The following is a 25,203-nucleotide window of genomic DNA, read 5'->3' as shown; positions in this document are numbered from 1 at the left end:
CCCATGGTGACAGGAAAACTATGGGGAACTTGGAGCATTAACCTCATCTTTAGCACTTTTTTTAAAAAGATTTTACTTATTTATTTATTCATGAGAGATACAGAGAGAAAGAGACAGAGGGGAAGCAGGCTCTTCACAGGAGCCTGATGCAGGACTCGATCCCCGATCCCGGGATCATGACCTGAGCCCAAGGCAGCAAGCAGCCCAAACACTGAGCCACCAAGGCGTCCCCTACTTTAGCTCTTTAAGCAAACACATTCCAGGCTATTCTTTTTGTTTTACTTCCTTACAATATTTGTGAGAACTTGTCCTTACTGTATATAAGTTTGAAAATTTATATTCTGAGACAGAGAACACAAAATGGCATGAAAAAACAAGGTTTTGGTTTTTTGTTTTGTTTTGTTTTTTTGTTTTTTTGTTTTTAGATCAAGATTTTATTATGAACATTAGCCATGCTACTGAAAACATAAGTAGACTGAAGTAAGAGACAGCTGACACGGAATACATGTGCTTATGGCCACCGTAGACCACGCATACTCACTGCTCCAGAATACAACAAAAATCTAACTGCATGCATGTTGGGCTTTGATCTCTACAAGGCATAATCTTACTTAGGAATGTTTAGTAATATTTCATAACATTTTCCTTTATATGGACAAATAGATCATTACAAATCAGGATGAAAACTAATTTGTAATGCAAACTACAGATATGATGATTTTGTTTTGTTTTGTTTTTTTTTTTGCTTTTTGTCAATTTAGAATAAAGAGTCTGCTTTTCCAACTTTGAAAGGAGGGAAAGAAGAAAAAAAGGGAAGGAAGGAAGGAAGGAAGGAAGGAAAGGAAGGTTGGATCTGGTCATACATGGGTTGCATTCCCATAACACAGCTCCTAGAACAAAGTAACCACTGTAAAGGAAACCAGTTTAGAAGGCATTTGCATTCTTAAACACTCCCCATCCCCCCACACAGGGAAGTACTGCTTTCTCTTAATATTCTTCATGGCCTGCCAGCCTCACTTATTTGTGTCTCTTATTAAGCTCCTACTGTATACAACTAAATTTGGTCATTTCTAGGTTATTATCTTGTCAATGAACAGTGAATCAACAAGTCAAATATATAGATTAAAATATGAGAAAGAGAACAAGATGAATAACTGGGCTTTCCTCTCTCTCTCTCTCTCTCTCTCTCTCCTTTCTCACAATGGATAAGAAACCAGGCCTAAACTCAAGAATTTAAGATACATTTTTAATAACTAAAATTAAATTTCAATTTGAATCTCGATTCTTCTCAGGTGATAGGAGATTGATCTCTTTGAAATTGGGATCCCTTCTTTACTCCTACATTTTTCAATAGTTTAGAGGATGATTAGGGTTTCCTGGGGCCCATTTATCTTCCAAATAATCTGTCTACACAGAAATCGTCTGAGACTTCTGTCACTGATCTGTGTAGGTAGACACTGATCTGATCCTTTTTCACCTCTCCTATTTCTTTCAGAAGAAACACTCCATTATTTCCACTCCAGGACTAAGGGCATGAACAATACTGGGTGGATTCTTTGTCACTCTGAGGCATGGGCAAAGGGTGAGGCTATTGATGGCTCTTATCTGCTTTCTTCTGAGTCACAACCATTCCCAGAAGCAGTGAACATGGAATGGGCTAAGTGCTTATATGGGACAGAGACAGAATTACTGAGAGAAGAGGGGGGAAAAAATCCAGCCTCCTGTACAAACAGAAGCGACAATCCGTAAAATTGCAATGATTAAATCACATGTCATTCTGAGCTTCCTTCAGGTAATGTCCCCCTGTGCCAGGAGCCAAATATAGTTACCAAAGCTCTGTAATACAAAGGGATAAATAAACCAACCAGCCGAAAATCTAATTAAATTAAATTCACTGGACCATGAAGCATACAAATGTCTAATATCTATAACAGCCTAGGCAAACATAAAAACTTTGAGTGTACTGACACAGAAAAAGAGGAGGGGCGTAGTTGTTCACAATGGCTCTCACATATGCATAGGGAGGCAACATGAGTAGTATGCAAAAATGAAAGAGAATCAAGAATATTAAACTTTTGAGATGGAATTAGGAAATCTTTCAGATGAGGTTCAGATTGATAATATGCTATGATCACTTTGTAAATTAAATTTAAGACACAATCTACCCAAAGTTTTAACTTCTAGAAATCTTTCATTGATTTTGGCAATGGTATGTGTGCATGCATGTGCACACACACATGCACATGCACTTTATTTGAATGGTATATGAATGTAATACATTTTACACCATAGTAGTTTTGATTGTTTAAGTGCATTAATCATATGTGATAATTGGATGTCAAATTTATCTATAATGAAGTTACTTTCTCACACTGTACTACAATATGAATGTAATACATTTTACACCATAGTAGTTTTGATTGTTTAAGTGCATTAATCATATGTGATAATTGGATGTCAAATTTATCTATAATGAAGTTACTTTCTCACACTGTACTACAATACAAACTGATTTCTTTAGAGTAAAAGTCAAGAATCTATTGATGTCTGTGGCATTGCCATTCTTCCATATATTTTGCTTAAATCTGAAAGCTATTTTTTAAGTACTTATTTATTTGAGAGAGAGAGAGTAGGGGGAGGGGCAGAGGGAGAGAATCTTCAAGCAGATCCCCATTGAGTGTGGAATCTGATGCGGGGCTTTCTCTCACAATGAATGAGATCATGATCTAAGCCTAAATCAGAAGTTGATTGCTTAACCAACTGAGACACCAGGGGCATCTGAAAGCTGCCTTTAATACTTTGTTCCTTGACAATAATTTCCAATAGATCATTATGATCTATAAATTAACACTTTCATCAAAGAACTATAACTCTTAAACACCTGCTCTCCCTTCATAACTAGTTAGTACAATATTTTTTAAAAGTTTTCCCAAGGTTTACTTTTATATCGTCTCCAAATGGAGGCTACATGCAAGCATCCCCTAGGAACAAAGTCAGAGACCATGAATTACCTTGGACAAAGTTGTTCTACCAACACAGAATAAGAGGCTAGCAGATAACGAGGTCAAAGATTTACTTAAGAGCCAGAACAGGAAATTGTCACTATTCTTACTGTGGGTTTTGATAATTTGCCTGGAACAACGTCAAACGTATATTCCCTATTCTTTTTCTTTATTTTTCAAATGGGAGCTGTAATTCTGGGTTTCTAGATCATTCTCTTTTATTGTATATCTGATGTCCCTGGGTATGATAACTTGAATTTTTGTTTATTAGTTGTCAGTTGGCAAGGAGATTATACAGACTTGATGAGATGACTGATATTGAATTTGAAGCTAGAAATGTAACTGGATGGATCTTTTCTGGTTGTCTCCTGTGAGGAGGGATTATTGAGTTCTACGTGTAAGAAGCAAGACAAGCTTAATGCCCTTACACTAATGTAGGTATATCAACAAGTATACCCAGCAAACTGATCCCACAATGCCTTATCTTGGAAGCCTTATTACTGGTGCTTTTTTTCCCCACTACATAATGGAGAAAATAATAATTTCTTTTTAGAACTTTGTAGAGAGAATTATGTGAGATAATTTACAGAGAATATGACAATATGTGATATATATTTGTTAGTTATTTGTGATTACTATTGTTATTAGTATAGATATCCCAGTTATACCTGGGGCCCCATGGTGCAGCTCTGGAAGATGCCTAGTCCATCTTCCTTCTCAAGACTTAATACTCTTTCCAATCCCTCTTTTAGTCTCTGATGTCTTATTTCAAACACATTGGAACCCCTGGGCACATACTATTCCCAATATGTGATGATAAATGCACTATAATTTAGAGATTTCTGTTGTGCTGTTATTTCCTTGAAAATTCTTTTATTTCCAACAGAAGGTGACCAGCTACTTATAGTAATCGGTTGCCTCCCTCATGTGTTTAATGGAAGCCCCGAGGCTACACAACGATTGTTCCATGAGTCCTTGGTTCTCACTTCCATTTATTATGCCACCTTTTTTTCAGACTTCTTCCTACAAATTCAGTATCCAAATATCTCTTTGGCCTTACCTCCATTTTAGAGATGAATACATGTATTTTATCAGTAAAATAAAAGCCATTAGGAAGGAAATACTTCAATTTCCTGCTGTTGAATCTACAAACCTACTTGTATTCATTCCTCTTTTTTCTACATTATTTCCTCATAAAGATAAGAGGTGTTTCTTGTCCCTTCTAAAATTCTTCCTTCTACATAATCTCTGCATCCCATGATATCTTAGTCTGTTCAGGCTGCTGTAACAGAATATCATAGATCATGTAGTTTATAAATAACAGAAATTTATTTCTTATAGTTTTAGAGGCTGCAGATATAAGATCAGAGTATCTATATGGTCAGGCTCTGGTAAAAGTCATTTTCCAGGCTGCACACAGGGCTGAAAGATAGCTAGCTATCTCTGGCCTCTTCTTATAAGGCACTAATCCTATTCAAGAGAGATCCTTCTTCATGACCTAATTACTTTCCAAAATCCCTGACTCCAAATACCATCCTAACCATGCTCCACAATTGTCTCTGCAACAGGAGCCATTTCTGTGGGTTCTATCTGAGTGCATCAGATCCCTTATTAGTGCGTATAACACTTTTTCTTTATTTAGTTGCATTCCTAATTATTGCCTCTAAAATGTGATCTTTATAATATCATCATCTATTCCATATCGCTTATCGTTGAATGGTGAGCCCATTGCACAATGTATTAATGAATCTGAAAAAATCAAATAATAAGTAATATAACATGGTCCTCTTTCTACTCATACCCATTTTTTCCCTTTCCACACACATGCCACAGTTGAGTCTTCATTCTTATGATTCATCTTTTAGAATATAGAAATAGTGGGAGATAAATCTCAAAAGATATTAGAATCAAATAGTCTTGAATATTAGAGCATGAATCTTAAACTCAATTTGTTAGTAAATGGAGAGTGAATGAGCACTTTAAGTAGTCATCACTAAAAAGATGCCGGAGTCACGAGATTTGGTCTCATGCTCAGTCTAGTCAATTAAAATGAAATGACCACCACATTAATGATATTCTTAGTCGAAATATGTGGTTAGTGCTAATCCCTGAATTATTTAACAGAAGACACTATGAAATCAGGATGATGGAATATTCTCTGCACTCATTAACTTGGTACATAACATTAAACAAGAAGGGAAAGGAACGTAGCTAAAAATATAGAAGATAAAATCACCATTCAAAGTGACCTTGTTGAATAGAAAAACACATATGAAAAAATGCAGTCAAGAGAAGATGAAGGTAGTATATCTGAAGAGAAAAATAGGTTTTCAATGCAAAAAAAATACAAGAAATGCAAGGCAAAAAAATAGCTAAGTGCCGTAATAGATAATAAACTAACCACGATCAGTGATGCAGCCCTGAGAAGAGCAAACACAGCGCTGAATTCTTAAGTAGGAGCCATGCACCAAGAAACCATGAGGTAATTCTCATAATCAGCACTGACTTGACTTGTTTTTATAATCAAAATTAATGCTGTTGTGGGAAATGTAGGGAGAGTTCAGAAAAAGGCAATGGCATTGGATTATAAATTAGTTATGAAGAAAACGCTTACTCTGGGGATGACAACATTGAAAGAAGACACATGGTAACACAGAAAGAGTGTAGAGCAAGTTTTACCTGTATTCAAGATATGGTGGGGATTTCTAAGAGTTGATAAAACACTAGTAGAGGATGCTACAAAGATAAAGATCAAAATTGATTTTTCTTTGAACGACTTAAATAAAATCCCATCTAACTGAGGGTACACTAAATTGCCTTCAATTTACTCCTAATCTTCATAGTAATGTGGATGCTATTATTTTAGCATTGATTCTGACAAGCTGTTAAAAAAGCAGTAATCTCCAGTATAGATCTTTATAAAAAGTGCAAATGATAACAGTGGGACAAAGCCAGATAGTGGATAACATGGAGTCAGATATGCACAGTGCAACCAGCACCAGCTTTTGAGACCTGGGCCAGGAGAAGTCAGCTGTGATGAATGCATAGTGTGCCAGTGCCAGGCTGAGCAGCCCATTGACTGCCTTGTCATTGTTAATTTGCTTAGTGATTTTGTGTGTAAGGTGACATTATCATCTCTAGTTTACAATGTGGAAATTGAAGTTTATTAGATGAAGCAGCAAACCCACAGCCTTAGAACTAAAATGTATTATTTAAATGCATGCTTGTCTGACACTAAAACCCATGTTCTTTACCACACACAATATTAAGTTTTAAGTAGTGATTTATTTTTCTCCCTATTCCCCCAGAGGCATGTATATGGTAGCTGTGTGATAAACATCCGTTAAAAAACTATTACAGGTAACAGATTGGGGAAAATATAAGAAGATAGGTTGGAAAATGCAAAGAAATTTATATAACAGAGGAACATAATTTTAAAGGTTTTAAATTTGTTAGTTATACTGATACTCTTTATTTGGGCATTTGGTCATATAAAATGTCTTAGTGTCAGATTATGTTTCCTGGGTGCTAATAATTTGTGCTGTTTTTACAATTTATAAGACATACCTTTCACAATTATGATTGTGGTGTTTGAATGGTAAGAGGACAAACTTGTTAATTTTATGAAACAGAATTTCATTCAGATAATGAAAAGAAAAAGAAAAAAGAACAAAAGAGAAAGAAAGGAAGGGAGGAAGGAAGGAAGGAAGGAAGGAAGGAGAAGAAAGAAAGAAAGAAAGAAAGAAAGAAAGAAAGAAAGAAAGAAAGAAAGAAAGAAAGAAAGAAAAAAGAAAAGAAAAGAAAGAAAGAAGAAGAAAGAAAGAAAGAAAGAGAAAGAAAGAGAAAGAAAGAGAAAGAAAAGAAAGAGGGAAGGGGGGGAAGAAGGAAGGTGTCTTAAAATGGGAAGGCAGCATATAACTTAGAATAGATTATGTCCACACTTTCAAAATCACAAAAACATAAATCTGTTAAATCTAAAAGTAGGCTAGTTCTACAAAGAAAGCAAAGATGATTGTGAAAATAGCGCTTTTAACAGAACCTTGCTCAGAGAATCTCTTAGATCTGTTTGTTTCTTTTTATTAACGTAAAAAGACTGCACAAAAAAATCTTAGTTTCACTCTTTACAATCTTAGATAAATGGCATGAGAGATCAGGGACAGACCTTAGCCCTGAAAATAATAAAGTGAAATAATCAGTTATGAGAACTGTACTAGTCAAGGTTCTCCAGAGAAACATAACAAATAGGAGATACACACACATGGACACACACACACACACACACACACACGTGCATATGGGGAGGGAGAGGGAAAGATTGGGATTTGAAGAATTGGCTCAGGTGATGATTGCAGAGGCACTGTGAGTCCAAAATCTGATGGGAGAAAGAGAGAGTTTGGTGGGCTGGAGACTCAGGATAGAAAGATATTAAAATGGAAACTTAATACAGAAAGAAAGGCTTCATTTTTTCTCCATAGTATAAATTTGTAGATGGTGGTTTTTATTATTCTAAATCACAAGTTGATATTCTGGTTGCCTTCTCCATAATTCATGTGCCTATTTTTAAAGATTTATTTATTTATTTTAGAAAGAGAGAAGGCACAAGTGGGCAGAAGGGTAAGAGGAAAGGGAAAGAGAGAGAATTTCAAGCAGACTCCCCAGAGTGTGGAGCCCAGAGTGGAGCCCAATCCTAGGACTCTGAGATCATGACCTAAGCCAAAATCAAGAAACTGCCACTTAACCAATGGAGCCACCCAGGCATCTCAGGCTCCTCCACAATTTATATTTTGAAGAGAAATATTTTCTATTGCAATGTTGTTTCCAAAAGGCTTCCAAAGTCTTTTCCTGATACTCTTTTTTTTTTTCCTGATACTCTTTTGAGGGAAAGTTTATAATATTCATAAGAAACTTTACCAATAAATGATAGTGGACTTGATTTAAAAAAAATATGTAAACTTTTTTGAACTTATTATTCTAGACTAATTCTTTCATTTAATAAATATTCAGTAATGTAGAAAATCTTCTTATTTTCTACCTTTAAGTGTAATGTATCTGAAAGATATTTCCTCTTTCAGGATTTGAAAGGAAACTTGTCATCTCTATGGCAGACTGAGCTGATATGAGAAGTTATCCTTTCAGCTTCAAGCATATAAGAATTCACACAGTATAATATTACAGATTGTATAAGGGAAAGCTTTTAATATAAAGCAAACTACAGGGAATACAAGATGTCAGAATTAAGAATTCTCTAAATGAAAGGCATGAAAGACCCAAAAGACACCTAACCTTGAGATTTTCAAATTGGATTTTGACCTTGGGCCTAGGCACTAGGATGCTAATATCCACCCCAGGGGTGAAAATAACATTATCCCCAAGTCCAGTGGAAAACTGGATTTCCTTCACAAATCTATGAAGTGAATCCCATCCGTGGAATGGAAATGAGAATATCTCACTCACCAGCACAAGGACTCATCATATAAACTGGCCATGTGTTTGAAATAGTGGGTAGAAAGGGAATGTCCATTAAAATCTGAATCTTATGTCTATGTCCAAAGTGGGTGTTAAGTAATAATCGTTACTTGTGAGGTTGATCAGCTGTGAAGTTAACATATTGTTCTGTAATTACAAAAAAAAAATATAGGTTTCCTACAGCCCATACAAATATTACTCTAGAAGTACACGATACCAATTCAGATAGGTATGGCACCTAGAGAAAAACAATGCCCTCTCAAGAAAATTTCACAGTAACAACTACACAGATGCACACATACATATATAAGTAGATAAACAGAAGGAACACAATTACTATGAGAATTAAAGATGTAACAAATGGCGGAATGTACACTTCAAGGACTTCAATGGAGCAGTATAAATGGCAATTTAAAATATGTGCATCCAGGGGCACCTGAGTGGCTCAGTGGATGAATGTCTGTCTTTGGCTCAGGTTGTGATCCTAGGGTCTTGGGATCAAGTCCCACATCAGGCTCCCTGCAGGGAGCCTAGTTCTCCCTCTACCTATTTCTCTGCCTCTGTGTCTCTCATAAATAAATAAATTAATTAATTAATTAAAAAAATAACTCTGAAGTTCTCAAAATGATAGAGGGAAACATGTAATTCATAAAGCCAAAACAATATATTGTAAAAAAAAAAAAAAAAAAGAATATACGTTTGAAAAAGAACAGCCAGTATAGCCATTCTAGAACGACAAAATGTAACCACTAAAATAAAACTGTTAAGGAGGCAACTTCAATCAGTTTATTGATTATACCAAAAGAGAAACTTGGTCAATTAGAAAGTGAGTATAAGGAAACCTTCAGGGAATCTTTTACAGAGAGATAATACATGACATACAGATGTGAGACAAATTAGATCCCTGCAGAATAGGCTAAGAAAGCTCACATACATCTCATAACAGTGTCGCACTTAGAGGCATCTTAATAAAACTACTGCAGAACTTCAGCATTCAGAGAAAAACAGTAAAATTTACAACATGAGTTTATTAGGCTGCATAACAAAGTACCACAGGCTGGGTGGCTTAAACAACAGAAATTTATTTTCTCACAGGTGTAGAAGCCCAAAGTCCCAGATCAAGGTATTGGCAGAGTTGACTTCATTCTGAGGTCTCTCTCCTTGGACTACAGGTGGCTGCCTTCTGACAATGTGCTAACATGGACTTTCCTCTATGTGCATGCACCCTGGCATTTCTTTATGTGTCAGAACTTCCTCTTAAAGGGACACCAATCAGGGCCTACACCAATGGCCTCATTTTAAAGCAATCGCCTCTTTAAAGTCCCTATCTCCAAATACAGTCAGATGCTGAGGCATGAGACTTCAACATAGGAAATTTTTAGGGGTTGGAGTTGGATATAATTCAGACAATGATCAAATAATAAAAAAGGATTTCTTAAAAGAACTGACAATGAGGGATGCCTGAGTGGCTCATTCAGTTAAGCCTGGACTCTTGACTTCAGGTCAGGTCATGATCTCATTTCAGGGTTGTGAGATGGAGCCCCCTTTAGGGCTCTGCACTCAGTGTGGAGCCTGCTTGGGATTCTCTCTCTGCCTCTTTCTCTACCCCTCCTCCTCCAGCTCTGGCACACTTGGATGCTCTCTCTGTCAAAGAAAAGAAAAGAAAAGAAAAGAAAAAAAAAAAAAAGATCTGCCAATAATCAGACCTACTGTAAAATATATGCCAGGGGAGGAAATGGAATAATACCTTCCAAATACTATTGGAAAATAATATTAATCTAGGAATCCATAGTCAGAGACAATATTTTCAAGAAAAAGAAATAGAATTATTAAGAAATAAAAAATTGTTATTATTAATATACTTTCTATGAAAAACTGGTGATCAGATTTTAGAAAGACAGAAAACTGAATTTTGAGGAAAGAATGGTATACAAATATTAATGCTTAACAAAAGGATTTCAAATATTTTGGTATATCTAAATATTTACTATAAAATTATAGGATGATGTTATGTAGTCAATTACTTTGGAAGTTATTGGGACATCTGGGTGGCTCAGTAGCTGAGCATCTGCCGTTGGCTCAGGGCATGATCCCAGGGTGCTGGGATCGAGTCCCACATTGGGCTCCCCACAGGGAGCCTTCTTCTACCTCTGCCTATGTCTCTGCCTCTCTTTAAGAGATTATGTATAAATACTCTTTTTTTTTCTACCTAAGAGGAACAACACTGTTGAATGTAAGTGATAAAAGAGGATGAGAAAAGAAAAATGTGAAATTAGGCTTTCTTAAAACTAAAACAGATTCCAGGCAAAAAGGCTTTCCATTTCCCATAGAAAAGTGAGTGTTGAGGAAGGGAGGTGATTATTAAAACCAGGAACAGTAGGGCTAAAATGAGCATTTTAAAACAACAGCTTATCAACTAATAATTGCAATAGTTTCTTAACTCTTAAAACCTAACAACCAAAAACTAGAAGATCTTTAATATATTTTAAAAACAGAAAATTCAAAAGACCGACAAATTGCATCATTAGTACTTCAGATTTGTATTATTAATTGTTTATATTATCATGTTATTTAAAGTCTATTCTATTCAGTAACCAGGATGTCTGTCCACAGGTGAATGAACAGATTATCTGTGGTACACCAGAGAATGTAATATTATTCAATGATAAAAAGAGATGAGCCTTAAGAAAGTTTATTCTGTTTACATATACAATTCTTGTAAGTCAATTTCTATTTTACACACTAATTTTTTTATTGATGGCAGTAATTATCTTTAAATTTTAAAATCAATGTTTATGTGTGTTCAAGAAGCAAAGCTATCATTAAGCCTGCAGATCAAGATTTCAGACAAAAATTTAATGTAAAATAATTTCAGTATGACAGGGCTAAGACAATCTTAATTTTGCACATGCTTTAGGGGCCATACAAACTGAAGATCATTTCATATATACCATTCTCTAGGTGAAAATCTCTTTTATAGTTAAAATAACGATAACACAACTGCTACTTCAAAACTTCATATTTGTAACAAGTTCCACTTTTGAAATGTATATCTATTAGAACCACTTACAGTTGATTTTCATGGCATTTTTAACTATGACGCTGCATTATTTGAATCTTATATTTTGCTTTATCAAACGTGTTTTTTGCTACTTAGGTAACACGCGGTGTTATTTTTTTGCAACATAAATTGAAATTCAGTTTTGTACATTAAATTAGATGGAGTTTTTAGCATCATTTTGAAGAAAAGATGTATCAGCCTTTTCCAAGCAGTTGTAATTATGAGATTATAAAACATGATTATAAAATAAAGCTGACAGAAGCCATATAAACTCATACACACAATGTTTATTTTTATTTTTATTTTAAATTTTTATTTATTTATGATAGTCACACAGAGAGAGAGAGAGGCAGAGACATAGGCAGAGGGAGAAGCAGGCTCCATGCACTGGGAGCCCGATGTGGGATTCGATCCCAGGTCTCCAGGATCGCGCCCTGGGCCAAAGGCAGGTGCCAAACCACTGCGCCACCCAGGGATCCCCCACACAATGTTTATATACCTATGCAAGCTGTTCTAAAAGTAACTTTAACTAGAGGGCAAAAGTTAGATATAAGGAAAGAGAAAGTCTGAAAAACTCAGTCACACTCAGTAAATACAAATAGATCCAAGATGTGTAGAAAGAAATTCTGAGGAATCCCACCCCAACCACTATCCAGATACCTGAATAGACATGTGATGGCAAAGTTCATGTAAGAATAGGTATATCTAAACTTTCTTGCTAATGTTTGCCTTTGTAATATTCAGCATTGCCCCTTCTTTCCAGCAAAGTAGAAAGAGTGGAAAACCTTATTATAAGAAATTTTTCCTCTTGAAATGGTAAAACTCTTGGAAATGTATCTCTTATAAAACTGAAACAGGGTTCCCCATAGTTCAAGTTTTATAGGAAAATATCAACTTGTCCTTTTTTTTCATCTTTTTAAACATTGTCTTATATCAATGTATAAATAAAAATAACTTGTTAAATGTTTTGTTATCATAAATGAATTTAAACTAGCCTATTGAAAGTAGGGAGGAAAAAGTTAGCATTTACCAAACTAAACTTAAAATACTAATCACTAAACAAATTTTCCTTACGCATTTTTACAATTCTAGCTATAAGATATTTTCTTAAAATTGCTAACAGCATGACATCATAAAAAATAGAGGACCATGTAATAAATAGCTTCTTTCCCTCGGTAAATCTAAAGATTTTTTTTTTAAGAAACTTAATTATCTCTTAAAACTTTTAAATAATACATAAGGAAGGTAATGGAAACCAAATGACTCAAGTACCATAAAATTATGACAAAATAATATGCATTGCAAAGTCACCAATAAAAATAAATAAAAATATGTTAAAATATCTGTATGGTTTTATAGTTTCATTCTGTCAGAAACACTTCCTTCTATACACTTCTACACTGTGGACAACTCCAATTAAGCATGCTTTATATCTTATATGCTCTCTATTCTTCAACAGACACAGAGAGGCAAATTAGGAATAGGCCATATCTTTTTAAATCTGTCAATATTAAAATTAGATTGATATTTACCTGAGAGCTCAAAGTTTTACATATTGTTTTGTTATTCTTTGGTCTAGAAGTAAGGACGTGAATTGCAATATAGTGAGATGACTGCAAAGATTACATTGCATTCAAGAAAGAATACATGATTTCATTACAAAAATAATTGATTATTCTTTCTGGTAGAGTTGGAGAGTGGGAAGATTATTATAAAAGAAGAGGGGGTAAAAAGAATAAAAAATTAAAAAAAAATAAATGAAGAGGGGTTGGGGGCGGCTAGTGACTCAGTCCGTTGAGCTTCCAACTTTTGATTTTGGATCAGTTCATGATCTCAGAGTGGTGGGATTGAGCCCCACGTTGGGCTCCATGCTCAGTAGGGAGTCTGCTTGTCCCTCTCCCTTTGCTGTTCCCACTGTTTTTTCTCTCTCTCAAATAAAATTTAAAAAAAGTAAATAAAAGACAAGGTATTTGGGCTGGACATTGAATAAAGATTTGACCCTATCAAGTTAGTAAAGAAAAGGAAAGAATGTTCAGAAAGAAAGAAAGGCATATGCAAAATCAAAGAAATGAACTTATACTGGTTTTGATGAATTTTACATATTGTGAACTTGCCAGAATATGAATTATCGAGGGATAATAGAAGTTGTGGCTAGAATGTTGAGCTAGATCTAGAGATAGTTCTATAAAAAGCCATTCACTCTCAGATTGTGTGGACCATTCACTCTCAACTATTCAACTCTGCCACTATACCATGAAAACATCCATGGCAATATATAAAGAAATGAACATACCGTGTTCTAATAAAACTTTATTTGCATAAACAGGCAGTGGTCAGGTTTAAGTCTGCAGTCTATAGCTTGCTGACTGCTAAGACATTATGCTAAGTGAAATAAGCTAGATAGAGAAAGACAAATACTTTATATTCTCACTTATATGTAGAATCTAAAAAAGCTGAACTCATAGAAATAGGGTAGCATGGTATGGGGTAAGGTAGATGGGAAAATGTTGAAGAGTATGAATGCTAAGCTGTAGGATGAACAAGTTCTGGGATCCAATGTACAGCAGGTGACTATAACAATATTGCATTACATACTTGAAAGTTGTTAATGGTAGATCTTAAATGTTGTCACCACACACTAAGAAAAAAGTAAGTGCGTGAGGGAATTGAGATGTTAGCTAACTTTATTGTGATTATCATTTTACAATATGTACATGTATCAAATCACCATATTATACATCATATACTTACATATATATCAATAACAGACTAAAAAGGTGAGAAAAAAATTATATATACTGCCCTAAGTGGATAATGCTTAAATTTTCCAAAAAATAAATGTTTGATTTTAAAATATATATATTTTAAATCTAAGAATTCCATATGGATTTTATTTTTGTTAAAAACAAAACAAAACAAAATAGCCTTGTATTCTATGAACTATGAAGATTTTGCCATAAAATGTCATTACCCTCTTCTGAGCCCTATTGCCCTTGCTTCTATGATAACAATGGCACCTGAAGTTCCTTGGTTTTTCAAACGTGGCCCCTAAAGTCTGTTCTCAAGGAAGAAGCTAGATACTTCTCTTTTTCTTTTTTAAAGATTTATTTATTTGAGAGAAAGAGAGAGAGAGAGAGTGAGAGGAGGTTGACAGGGAGGGGGAGATAGAATCTCTAGGAGATTCTTCACTGAGTGTGAAGTTACAGGGGAAGGAGGTGGTGCTCAATCCCAGGATCCTGAGATCATGACCCGAGTTCAAACCAAGGGTCAGATGCTCAACCGACTGAGCCACCCAGGTACCTCCAGACTATTTTTCTTAAATGTGAATTGAGCTGTGTAAGTCTTCTACTTAACATCTCTCAGTGGTGTCCCATCTTTCTCAGAGTAGAAAATTAAGCCATTACATCAGACAAAATGCCCTTTATGGATTGGTTCACAAGTTACTCCTCTTAAATTCTCTCCTAGTATTGCATTGACCTCCATATTGGTGTCCCTTTTACATAGGTCACAGCCTCTGCACAGGCTATCCCCTATCCCTGGAACGCTCTTTCCCCCAGTATATCTACCAGAAAAACTCTATTGTTACTTTCAATATTTGATGAAATGCTATTTTATGAGAAAAATCTATCCCGGCCACCTATTTCAAATTGCAAAAGCCTCCTGATTCCACCAGCTGCCCTTCATCATCTGGACACAAGATCCTCCGTATCCTGATGTTTTTCTTTACTGTATGACACATATAACCTTTAAAATTGCTATATAATGTACTTTTATTTTGCTTAATGATAATAAAGCAGGAATCTTAGCTTGTTTTGTTCACTGTTATAGGCTAAGTTCCTAGAACAAGATCAGTCACATAACATGCATGCAAATCTATTCCTTGTATGATTGATTGATTAATTAATTAGCATGATGATATAAATATTGACTGAAATTACACAATTTGATAATTGAAGTATGGGATTATTGGAAAACAGTCGATAATATCCAGTTTTATTCCTCGTTCTGTCATTACTTGGTTGTGCTAATTAGCCGTGGAGAAGTCACTTAGTATAAGTATCAGTCACATTATCAGTTAAAACAATAATAACAATAAAAGAGAAACTTGAGCTAAATTATTTCCAATTTCTCTCAGGTTTCACATTCTATTATCCATGAGTATTCTATGGTTTTCTCATACAAACAACTAGAAGTAGATGTGCCCTAAATGTTAGACAACCAATATATAATGAAATTTTTGGAATGTATAACAAATACTATGAATTGAAGGAATAACTATAAGGTAATTAATTTGTAGCTTAATTTTGTTGTCTTAAATATGCAGGTGGTAAATTTATGATTAAATTGCAGAATATAATTCCAGAAGTAAAAACAAAAATGTGTTTCACTGCCATATTTCCCATTGAGGAAACAAAATAAGGGTAGCAATAAAAATACAAAATCCAGGGATCCCTGGGTAGCTCAGCACTTTAGCACTTGCCTTCGGCCCAGGGCATAATCCTGGAGTCCCAGGATTGAGTCCCACATAAGGCTCCCTGCATGGAGCTTGCTTCTTCCTCTGCCTGTGTCTCTGCTTCTCATTCTCTCTCTCTCTCTCTCTCTCTCTCTCTCTCCCTCTGTATCTCATGAATAAATAAATAAAATCTTTAAAAAAAATTAAAAAAATCCAAAATCCAATAGTAGGTCAAATTGTGTTAAGTGCAATGAGGAATAATCCTTATGGGAACATGGAAAGGACACATCTGGAAACAGGTCATGTGAGTGAAATTTATTTTTACTTTTGTTAGTTTGACAAATATATCTGTAATTGGCAATGGATATTGGCTTTCAGAGAATAAAGAATGACCTAAACATTCAAAATTTTTTTCTGATGAGAATATGCATGCTGATTTAACAATAAAACTGTCAACAATTAGTTTCTTATATATTTAAGAAAATATTGCTGTCTCTATCTACATAGTAAGTAGAAGAGAAGATTGTACAAAAATTTATTTTACTACCAAGTTAAAAAAAGAAGTCCTTGAAAACTGAGGGGAAGATTTTATTATCTGCATTTCCACAATGATTAAACATTTTGGGTTTTGATTTTATATCAATTTTCAAGTGTGGCTAAAGGAAACCAATGTGATAAATAAACATGTATAAAGGAAAATGTAAGATTCATTAAAATGTATTCACATAAGTGACATATAAGTTTTTAAAGATCAACTTTCTCATTCATGTATCAGGTAGTTTTCAGTATTCTACCTAAGATTTTCCTCTACATCAGGATAAACCACATGAAGCTTTAGCAACAAACACAACATTAAATTAGGAGGATCCTGAGTGCTTAAATTAAAACGATAGGAAGATGTCAGAAATGAGAAAAATAAGTAGAAGCACTGAAATTATAAAGCAGTTCTGGGTGAAGATTCAGAGGGAATTCAAGCCAAATTGTTCATAAATGGATGTGGGGATATTGGAACCAAAGCATGAGTTGAACAAGCATCCTTATGTATGTTTCAGATGGGACATTGTTAAGGGTGCAAGGACAATTCAGTATAGCTGTGCTGAAAGTAAATTTGGGCCAAAGGGAGATAACGTGAGTTACACACACAAAAACAGCTATACTATTCAAATACACAGTATTGCATTTGGGAAATAGGATATGTCACAGCTTATATTAAGTAAAATGTAATCTTAACAAATTCAATGTTTGAATAGCATTTATAAAACACATGTGTAGGGCAGCCCTGGTGGCTCAGGGGTTTAGCGGCGCCTTCAGCCCAGGGTGGGATCCTGGAGACCCGGGATCGAATCCCATGTCAGGCTCCCTGCAAGGAGTGGAGCTTGCTTCTCCCTCTGCCTGTGTCTCTGCCTCTCTCTCTCTCAAGCATAAATAAAATACAATAAAACACACGTACTTATTTATAGAAGCTGATATTTTAAATGGTTTTTTCTAAAAAAAATTAAATGGTTTTCTATGTGCACTGGTCTCATAAGACTTTCAGTAGATTCATTTATTCATTCATTCATTCCACAAATATATATCAAGAGTTCACTGTGTACAGTTTGGCATTCTTCTTACATGGGGAAATCCTGATGAGTGAGACAGAAGAGGATACAGCTTGCATGGAGCTTACATTTTAGTAGGGAAGACTAGTGGTTTATATAGTGTAAGAACTAGTGAAAGTCAGCTCTTACCATTAATATAAATTGGTTAATATTCACAGACTGGTCAATCCTTAAGAAATTTAGATTTTCTAAATCAAAGCTAATGTTTCTTATGTTACAACTGTCCAAATTACCTATAAATAAACCTGGCTGATTTGTTTTATGTAAATTTATAATAATAGAGATATATAGTTTACTACCCTAAGTTTTATGCAAATAAAGACAAGGCTGAACCACATATTGCCTCACAAACACTTATGCAATTGCTTGAGTGCTCTTTAAGGGATACTTGAAAATTAGTTGAGTCAGTAGGAAACCCAAGGCTAAGGAAATTCTCCATAAGTTAAAAGGTATCCTGTTTCTTGTCCATAAGTTTTTGATTCTTTACATAAATCTTGCAAAAAGGTATCCTGCTTCTTGCACATCAGGTATCCTGCTCGGGGGGAGTCTGCTTCTCTCTCTCTCCCTTGGCCCTTCCCCCTGCTCATACTCACACAAGCATTAGATCTCCCGCTATCTCAAATAAATAAAATAAAATATTAAAAAAAACTTTATAATAGATCAAATTTGGTTTTTATGTTACTCAAGATGTTCTACTTAGATATTCAGTTTGGTTTTGTTTTTTTAAGATTTTATTTATTTACTCATGAGAGACACACACACAGAGAGAGAGAGAGAGAGAGAGAGAGAGAGAGACAGAGACACAAGCAGACGGAGAAGCAGGCTCCATGCAGGGAGCCCGACATGGGACTCGATCCTGGGACTCCAGGATCAGGCCCTAGACTAAAGGCAGCTCTAAACCGCTGAGCCACCTGGGCTTCCCACATACTCAGTTTTACAATAAGTTATTAGCTTAAAACAGCTTGCATTCATTTTGAAATTGAAAATAGCATTTAGATTTTCTCATTATTTCAGATTACACATCAAACATTAGAGAAGACAGGATCAGAAAAACCTCTTAATGCACATTCAGGTAATTGCCAGAGTGGACTTTGATAAAATATTTTATCTATTCAGAATATGGATTCATCGATTATTAACTTAAAATGGATAACAGAAGATAAAACATTGATATTTATTTTAATATGTTCATTAATATTTGCATAAATAAAGTAACCATTACTAGCCATGAAGAAAGATATGTTTGTGCTAGTTCATATACAGTCTATCATGAAACATAAAATATGTTTAGAAGATTGCTGCCACATAATTTGATTTTTCTGAGTCTTTTGTATTTCTTTCCTCTGATGGAATAGTCCTAGTTACTAATTTCCATAATGAATTGTCATGCATCTATGTTGGAATTATTAAGAGATGATCAAAGGATGTGACTGTATCTTAGCTATAAACCTATGCTTCTTTGTTCTGAGCTGCTGGGCTGGGACTTGGATCCTGCAAATTACTTTTCTCTGTTAACAGGGAGTTCCTAGTAGGTACTGCATTAGGAGGACTAGAGGGAAATCAAAACGTTAAGAGTAGGAAGAAAAATTTACTCCTCTATGAATGCATAGTTACTTTTAGCTTTACTTAGCAATGCCTTTCTTAGCAGCAACAGAGCAGCAGTTGGTTTCATTATCCAATTTTTTTTCAGTATTTCCAAGATTAGTCTAATTATACCAGTTACAGCCAGGGGGAAGACTCTCCTGAGAAATCTGAGTCCCAAATCCATGGGCTTCTTTCACAACTTTAGGTTATAAAATCCCAGACTCTTCTTTTTGTTCATCCCTTTCTAATGATAGCAGACACGTTGTTCATTTCATGTATTTCTGATAGCTCAATTTTATCTATTTCTTTGCAGCCATGCAAAAACTGTGTAACCAATTCCCTTTGTTGAAAAACTTGTGTGGTTTCTGTTTCTTCATGGGAACTAGAGTGATACAAAGATGTTTTTTTATTAGTAAGACTACCAGAGAAATTCTCTCTTCAATCAGTGACTATAAGAAACCTAAAGGATTTTCTAATATTAAATGCTAATCTAAAAAAGACTGACTTCTAGTCTAGACAAAATGGTGGGGATTTATTTCCCACTTCTCTCTGTGAAGTACAATGGTAAGTCCTGGATATAATTCAATAAAAAGCCAAAGGAAACTCTGAAAGAGAGGAAAAAAAAAAAAAAAAGGAAAAGTGAACTGGTTAGGAATTCCAGAACTAGAGAGAAAATATAATGACAGAACATTTTATCCACTCAAAAGAAGACCCAAGTTAATGTTTCCTGAAACCCAACATAGCAACAGAAGTGGCCAAGGTAGGCTTCGTTCTATCACACGGCAATCATATGCTGAGGTGCCTGGCCATAAGATACTCTTCATCCCCACAGGATGGGAAATGTCTTTTGCCACCTAGAGACACCTGGAAAACTCTTCTACTCTCTGAGACAGGACCACTCTGATGTAGTGGGTGTCCTCATAGTAGCAGATAAACCAAGTAGGCCAAACAAAACAACGTTCTGAAAATTAAATTCTCATTTGAACTAAAACCAATAACAGTAAGCAAAGATTCGTGTACTAAACCTAAGCAGAATAACTGCCTGCTACAAAAACTATTTCAATAGGACTCAAAATGTACTAATAGACAAAATTTTAAATGCATAATTAAAAATCACCTACTATATTAAGAATAAACAAAATCACAATTAGATGATGAAAAGACAACCAACTGATACTAGTACTGAAATGAATCAGACATTGGGATTTTCTGACAAGATTTTAAAAAGCCGTTATAAAAATTCTTAAAACAATAAATTATAAATTATCTTGAAATGAATGAAAACAGAAAATGTGAGCAAAAAATAAATTTATAAAAATAAGCCAACAAATTTTAGAACAAACAATATGAAAAAAAAAGTAAAAATTTGCTCTATAAGCTCAGTAGTAGGTAGGATTTGACAGAAAATATAATCAATAAACTTGAAGACAGAGCAGTAGAGTTTTTCCGATCTGAATTATAAAGGGAAAATATGGACAAGAAAGAAAATGAACAGAGCCTCACAAACCTGTAGGAAACTAACAAGGTATCCAAAACTTGTGTCATCAGTGACTGTTCCACCATCCTAAAAAAGAAAAAGAGAGTGGGATAGAGAAAGTATTTTAAGAAATGCAGCCATTTTAGGAAATGGCTGAAAACTTCCCAAATTTGACAACAGATATAAACCTATAGATTCAAGAAGCTGAGTGAAACCCAACCAGAATAAATCCAAAGGAAGTCATACTAAAACATATCATAAATTAACTTTTAAAAGTGAAAGATGAAGAAAAAACTTGCAAGCAACCAGACAGAAACAAATGCATTAGTCATAGGGGAACACCAATTTGAACAACAGTATATTTTTCATTTGAAATCATGGAAGCAAGAAGAAAATGGCATAACATTTTACAAGTGTTGCAAAAATGGTACCATGGACCCCAAATTGTATGCAAAAAAGAACCCCACAAAACTTCACAAATGAAGAAATAAAGACAAAAACTATATATAGTTATATAATTATTATGTCACAATTATTATATATTACATGTATTACTAACAGATATACTCTTAAAGATTGACTAAAGGAAGTTTATCAAACAAAAAGAAAATTATAAAGCAATTATAGAACATCAGGAAGGAAGAATGAACAGAAATATGGGCACATTCAATAGACTATTTTACTCATAAGTTTTAAAAATCATATTTCATAATTGAAACAATTATAACTCCTTATATTTAAAACTTGGGAATGTTAAGGAACTGAAGGGAAGAGATAAAATGCTGATATCAATAGATTGTAATAAGTTATATATGTATATTGTAATGCTCAGAAAATGTTTCCAAACTTTTCCAAAATATACACTCAATATCCCAGAATAAATAAAGGTTGAATCCTAAAAGATGTACAAGCAAATAATAAGAAAGCAACAAAAAAGAAATAATAAAGAAAGTACATAAATCTAAAATAAGTAATTAAGGGCAGACTTAAGCTCTGACATATCAACAATTACACTAAATGTAAATAATTAAAAGGCAGAGATTGGCAAGGTATGTTCACACACACACACACACACACACACACACACAATCAGCTCTAACTTATTTATGAGAAACTTCAAACTCAGTGGCATAGGTATTTTGAAAGTAAAAGAATGGAATGAAATTTATCATTTAAACATGAGTAAAAAAAGAAAGAGTGACTAATATTAATATCAGAGAAAGTAGACCTTGGGGCAAAAAATAATTACTGGAGTCAAAGAAGAACATAGCATGCTGATAAAAATGGATAATCAGCAAGGATCCTAACGTGTAACCATCCTAGTGCATGCACTAAAACAGTATCAAAATAGATCAAGCAAAAGCTGGTAGAAATGAAACAAGCAGACAAACCCCAAATTATACTTGCGAACTTCAATACCCCACCCTCAACAACTGATATAAGTAATAGACAGATTGAGCAAGGATACAATGAGCTAAATAATTCCTTATATATGTGGGCATTAAGTCAGAATACACAGCAGATAGGCCAAAAACAACCAGAAATGAAAGTGGGAGACTATATAGGATACTTTTAAGATATTGTGAAACATTTTGGGTTTCTTTTTTGTTTTTGTTTTGTTTTGTTTTTCTAAAGGAATGTAAGATTAATACTGCAAAGGCTTAGACAATGTAGGCTTTTTTTTTGGAGAATTTTGCTTAATAATATTTGAGATGAATAGAATTGGCTTTTGCAAATGTGCCATACCTCTGTGTACATGAACACATGTGGGGCAGGGAATGACGTTCTAGTATAACTGGGAATGATGTGTAGAAGCATGTAGTTAATGGTTGAAAAGTTTAGGAAGAATATTATGAGAGATTAGAATGTTCTTCTCAGCTCATTCTCAATTTATTGACCTACTTTTCAGATTGAGAGTTTATCCATAATTCTTTATCAAGTCAGTACTCAATACAAGTATGCTTTTGATTTTGGAAAGCTGTCGAGTACATTTGTAAACACATCTCCAAAAATTGAAGTATATCATACAAGTAACGTATTGACTTTTATCTATAAGTAATCTGGCCATCCCTCTTTCCATAAACAGTCTTGATAGGATGATGTGTTCACTAAACTTGTTTATTAAAAGTAATAAATTTCCTACAATATTTCTACATTGTTGAATGGTTCAATTTTAGGCAGGTTATTTTATGATGTCGGTATTGAGCGGATCATGGTGCCAGGTTCATGCCATTTTCACTCAATTCATTTAATTAGATAAATGTCTTGAGTCTTGGGGATCCCTGGGTAGCTCAGCAGTTTAATGCCTGCCTTCAGCCCAGGGGTGATCCTGGGGTCCCGGGATCGAGTCCCGCATTGGGCTCCCTGCATGGAGCCTGCTTCTCCCTCTGCCTGTGTCTCTGCCTCTCTCTCTCTCTCTCTCTCTGTGTCTCTCATGAATAAATAAATAAATTATTTTTTAAAAATCTCTTGGAAAAAAAAATCTCTTGGGTCTTATATGTTAAATGCTGGATAATAAGAACTCTTGCATAAAAATACTGCCAATAAACTTGTCATTCATATATATATATATATATATATATATATATATATATATATCCTTCGCTGTGCAAGAGATTTTTATCTTGATGGAATCCCAGTAAAAGTCCATTTTTGCCTTTGTTTCCCTTGCCTTTTGCAGCGTGTCTAGCAAGAAATTGCTGTGGCCAAGGTCGAAGAGGTTGCTGCCTGTGTTCTCCTCAAGGATTTTGATGGATTTCTTTCTCACATTTAGGTCTTTTGGCCATTTTAGTCTAATTTTTGTGCATGATGTGAGGAAATGGTCCAGTTTCATTCTTCTACATGTGACTGTTGAATTATCCCACCGCCATTTGTTGAAGAGTCTCTTCAAAAAATAAAAATAAGAAAGATATATTCTTTTTGAATAACAAGTGAGTGGGACTGGGAAGGAAAGACAAACAGAGGGGTCAGAGGTTTAGGAGACTAGGGAATGCATGAATACGCTGTAGTGGAGAGCACCAAAACGAGCTACTTATAAAAGAGAAAATGAGGCAGATATCTCAAATCATTTTGGTGCTTAAAAATGCTGCTGAATGACGTATTCAAGTAGTCATATCCACCAAGGGAAAATGTTGCCTTCATCCAAGATTAGGGTTTAGCAAGAGTATGTAAATCAGATGAAAGTAAATCAAAGGAGTATAGGATAACCATAAAGTATGTGAGCAAAAATATTATTTCAATGAAACATGCATGCTGTATTATAGTTCTTTTCAAAATCATTTTAACCATAGTTATCTGAAAAGTGTATTCTTTCAATTCCATTGAATCTAATCACACTGTCGGTCTATTAAAAGCTGTACTTTCAAAGCACAGACAGCTTGGGCTACTGTGGTCCCTAATCTTTCTCAAAATTGACGTTGTAGAGCATCATTCTTGTTAGGATACATGTTTTCAACTGTCAGATTTGGGCACTGAAGTACCCGCTTATGCCCTTTCAAATGTATGCTTGTCATTTAAAATCTAGAAAATAATGTTGAATCTTAAATTAGCAGGCAAGCTCTCCTTTCCAGCTCCTCTCTCTAAAAACTGAGCAGTCTTAAGACTTTCTTATTTTGGAGTTAGTTATAATTTAACCTGAAACCTTTCCCAGAAGATCATAGGAATACAGTAGATAGAAATAGACACATTTATTCTAAACATGATAGACATTTCCCCTATGGTTCTTTTGACAACTGTCTTTGAACGCATGGTCTGATCTTGATAATAATCCCAATCAAGCAAATTTACAAAGATGTGTCTACATAGCTTTTTACCACTTGCCTGATGTATGAGTCACAGTTACAATTGCTAAGATCTGTAATAGAAAAAAATAGGAAAAAAATTGATGACTGTTTACTGTGTTTTGTGAGTTGTCAGAGGAAAGTTACTAGTATTCTTTCAACACAGATACTGAGGCTCATTTACACTAATTGTGCCAAAGGAGAAGAGAATTAAAGTTTATTTTATTTTTTTGAGAATTAAAGTCTATATAAATATAATTGAGGTATTCTTTTTAGTTTTATTTCATTTCAGGAAATGGAGTTTTTAAAAATTAGGTATGCAGCGAGAATCTCATAATAGTAAACTATCTCTGAGAATTAATTTAGAAGTTCACTTTTATTTTTTTACTTTGAGAAATTGCTTGAAACTACTCCTATTATTCATCAACATCACATAAAAATAAATATTTTAGAAGCCTATTTTCAACATAGCTTTTAAATGCTATCAGAAGTCATTTAGACACTTGTGGGATGATGGGTTACTACTAATTAAGGATTTACTTGAAGTCAATTTCATAGCCAATTGGCCCATATAGATGTGATAAACCAGTTTCCATGTAGTAATCAATGCTCGCAGCTCTTTAGTTCTCTCAGCCCTTAAGGTTGTCATGTCCTGGAAGATATAACATAACCTTCACATGAGATGAAGTTATATCTCTTTATATTATATATCTCTAATTTACAACAAAGTCACAACAAACAGACAAATTTATTTGTGCTTGCATATTTGTGGGGTCAGAC

The 25,203-nt window shown here is 34.5% G+C and overlaps 1 long non-coding RNA gene across 6 annotated transcripts in view; it reads left to right on the top strand.

Annotated features, from left to right (window-relative positions):
• The window catches only part of LOC144301784 (uncharacterized), a 242,908-nt gene that overhangs the window by 129,991 nt on the left and 87,714 nt on the right, over positions 1–25,203 (top strand). Inside the window, exons 3-4 of one of the 6 annotated variants that reach the window (XR_013368642.1) lie at positions 18,598–18,655; positions 23,325–23,520. The exons of 3 other annotated variants lie outside the window; for them this stretch is intronic. This is a non-coding gene — a long non-coding RNA (uncharacterized LOC144301784). Of the gene's footprint in view, positions 1–18,597; positions 18,656–23,324; positions 23,521–25,203 lie in introns of those variants that run through there. 2 more of the 6 variants (XR_013368644.1, XR_013368655.1) reach the window with 2 other exon arrangements.

Source organism: Canis aureus, chromosome 30, assembly GCF_053574225.1.
Source record: "Canis aureus isolate CA01 chromosome 30, VMU_Caureus_v.1.0, whole genome shotgun sequence".
Classification (NCBI taxonomy): domain Eukaryota; kingdom Metazoa; phylum Chordata; class Mammalia; order Carnivora; family Canidae; genus Canis; species Canis aureus.
This window is presented reverse-complemented; position numbering and strand designations above follow the sequence as displayed.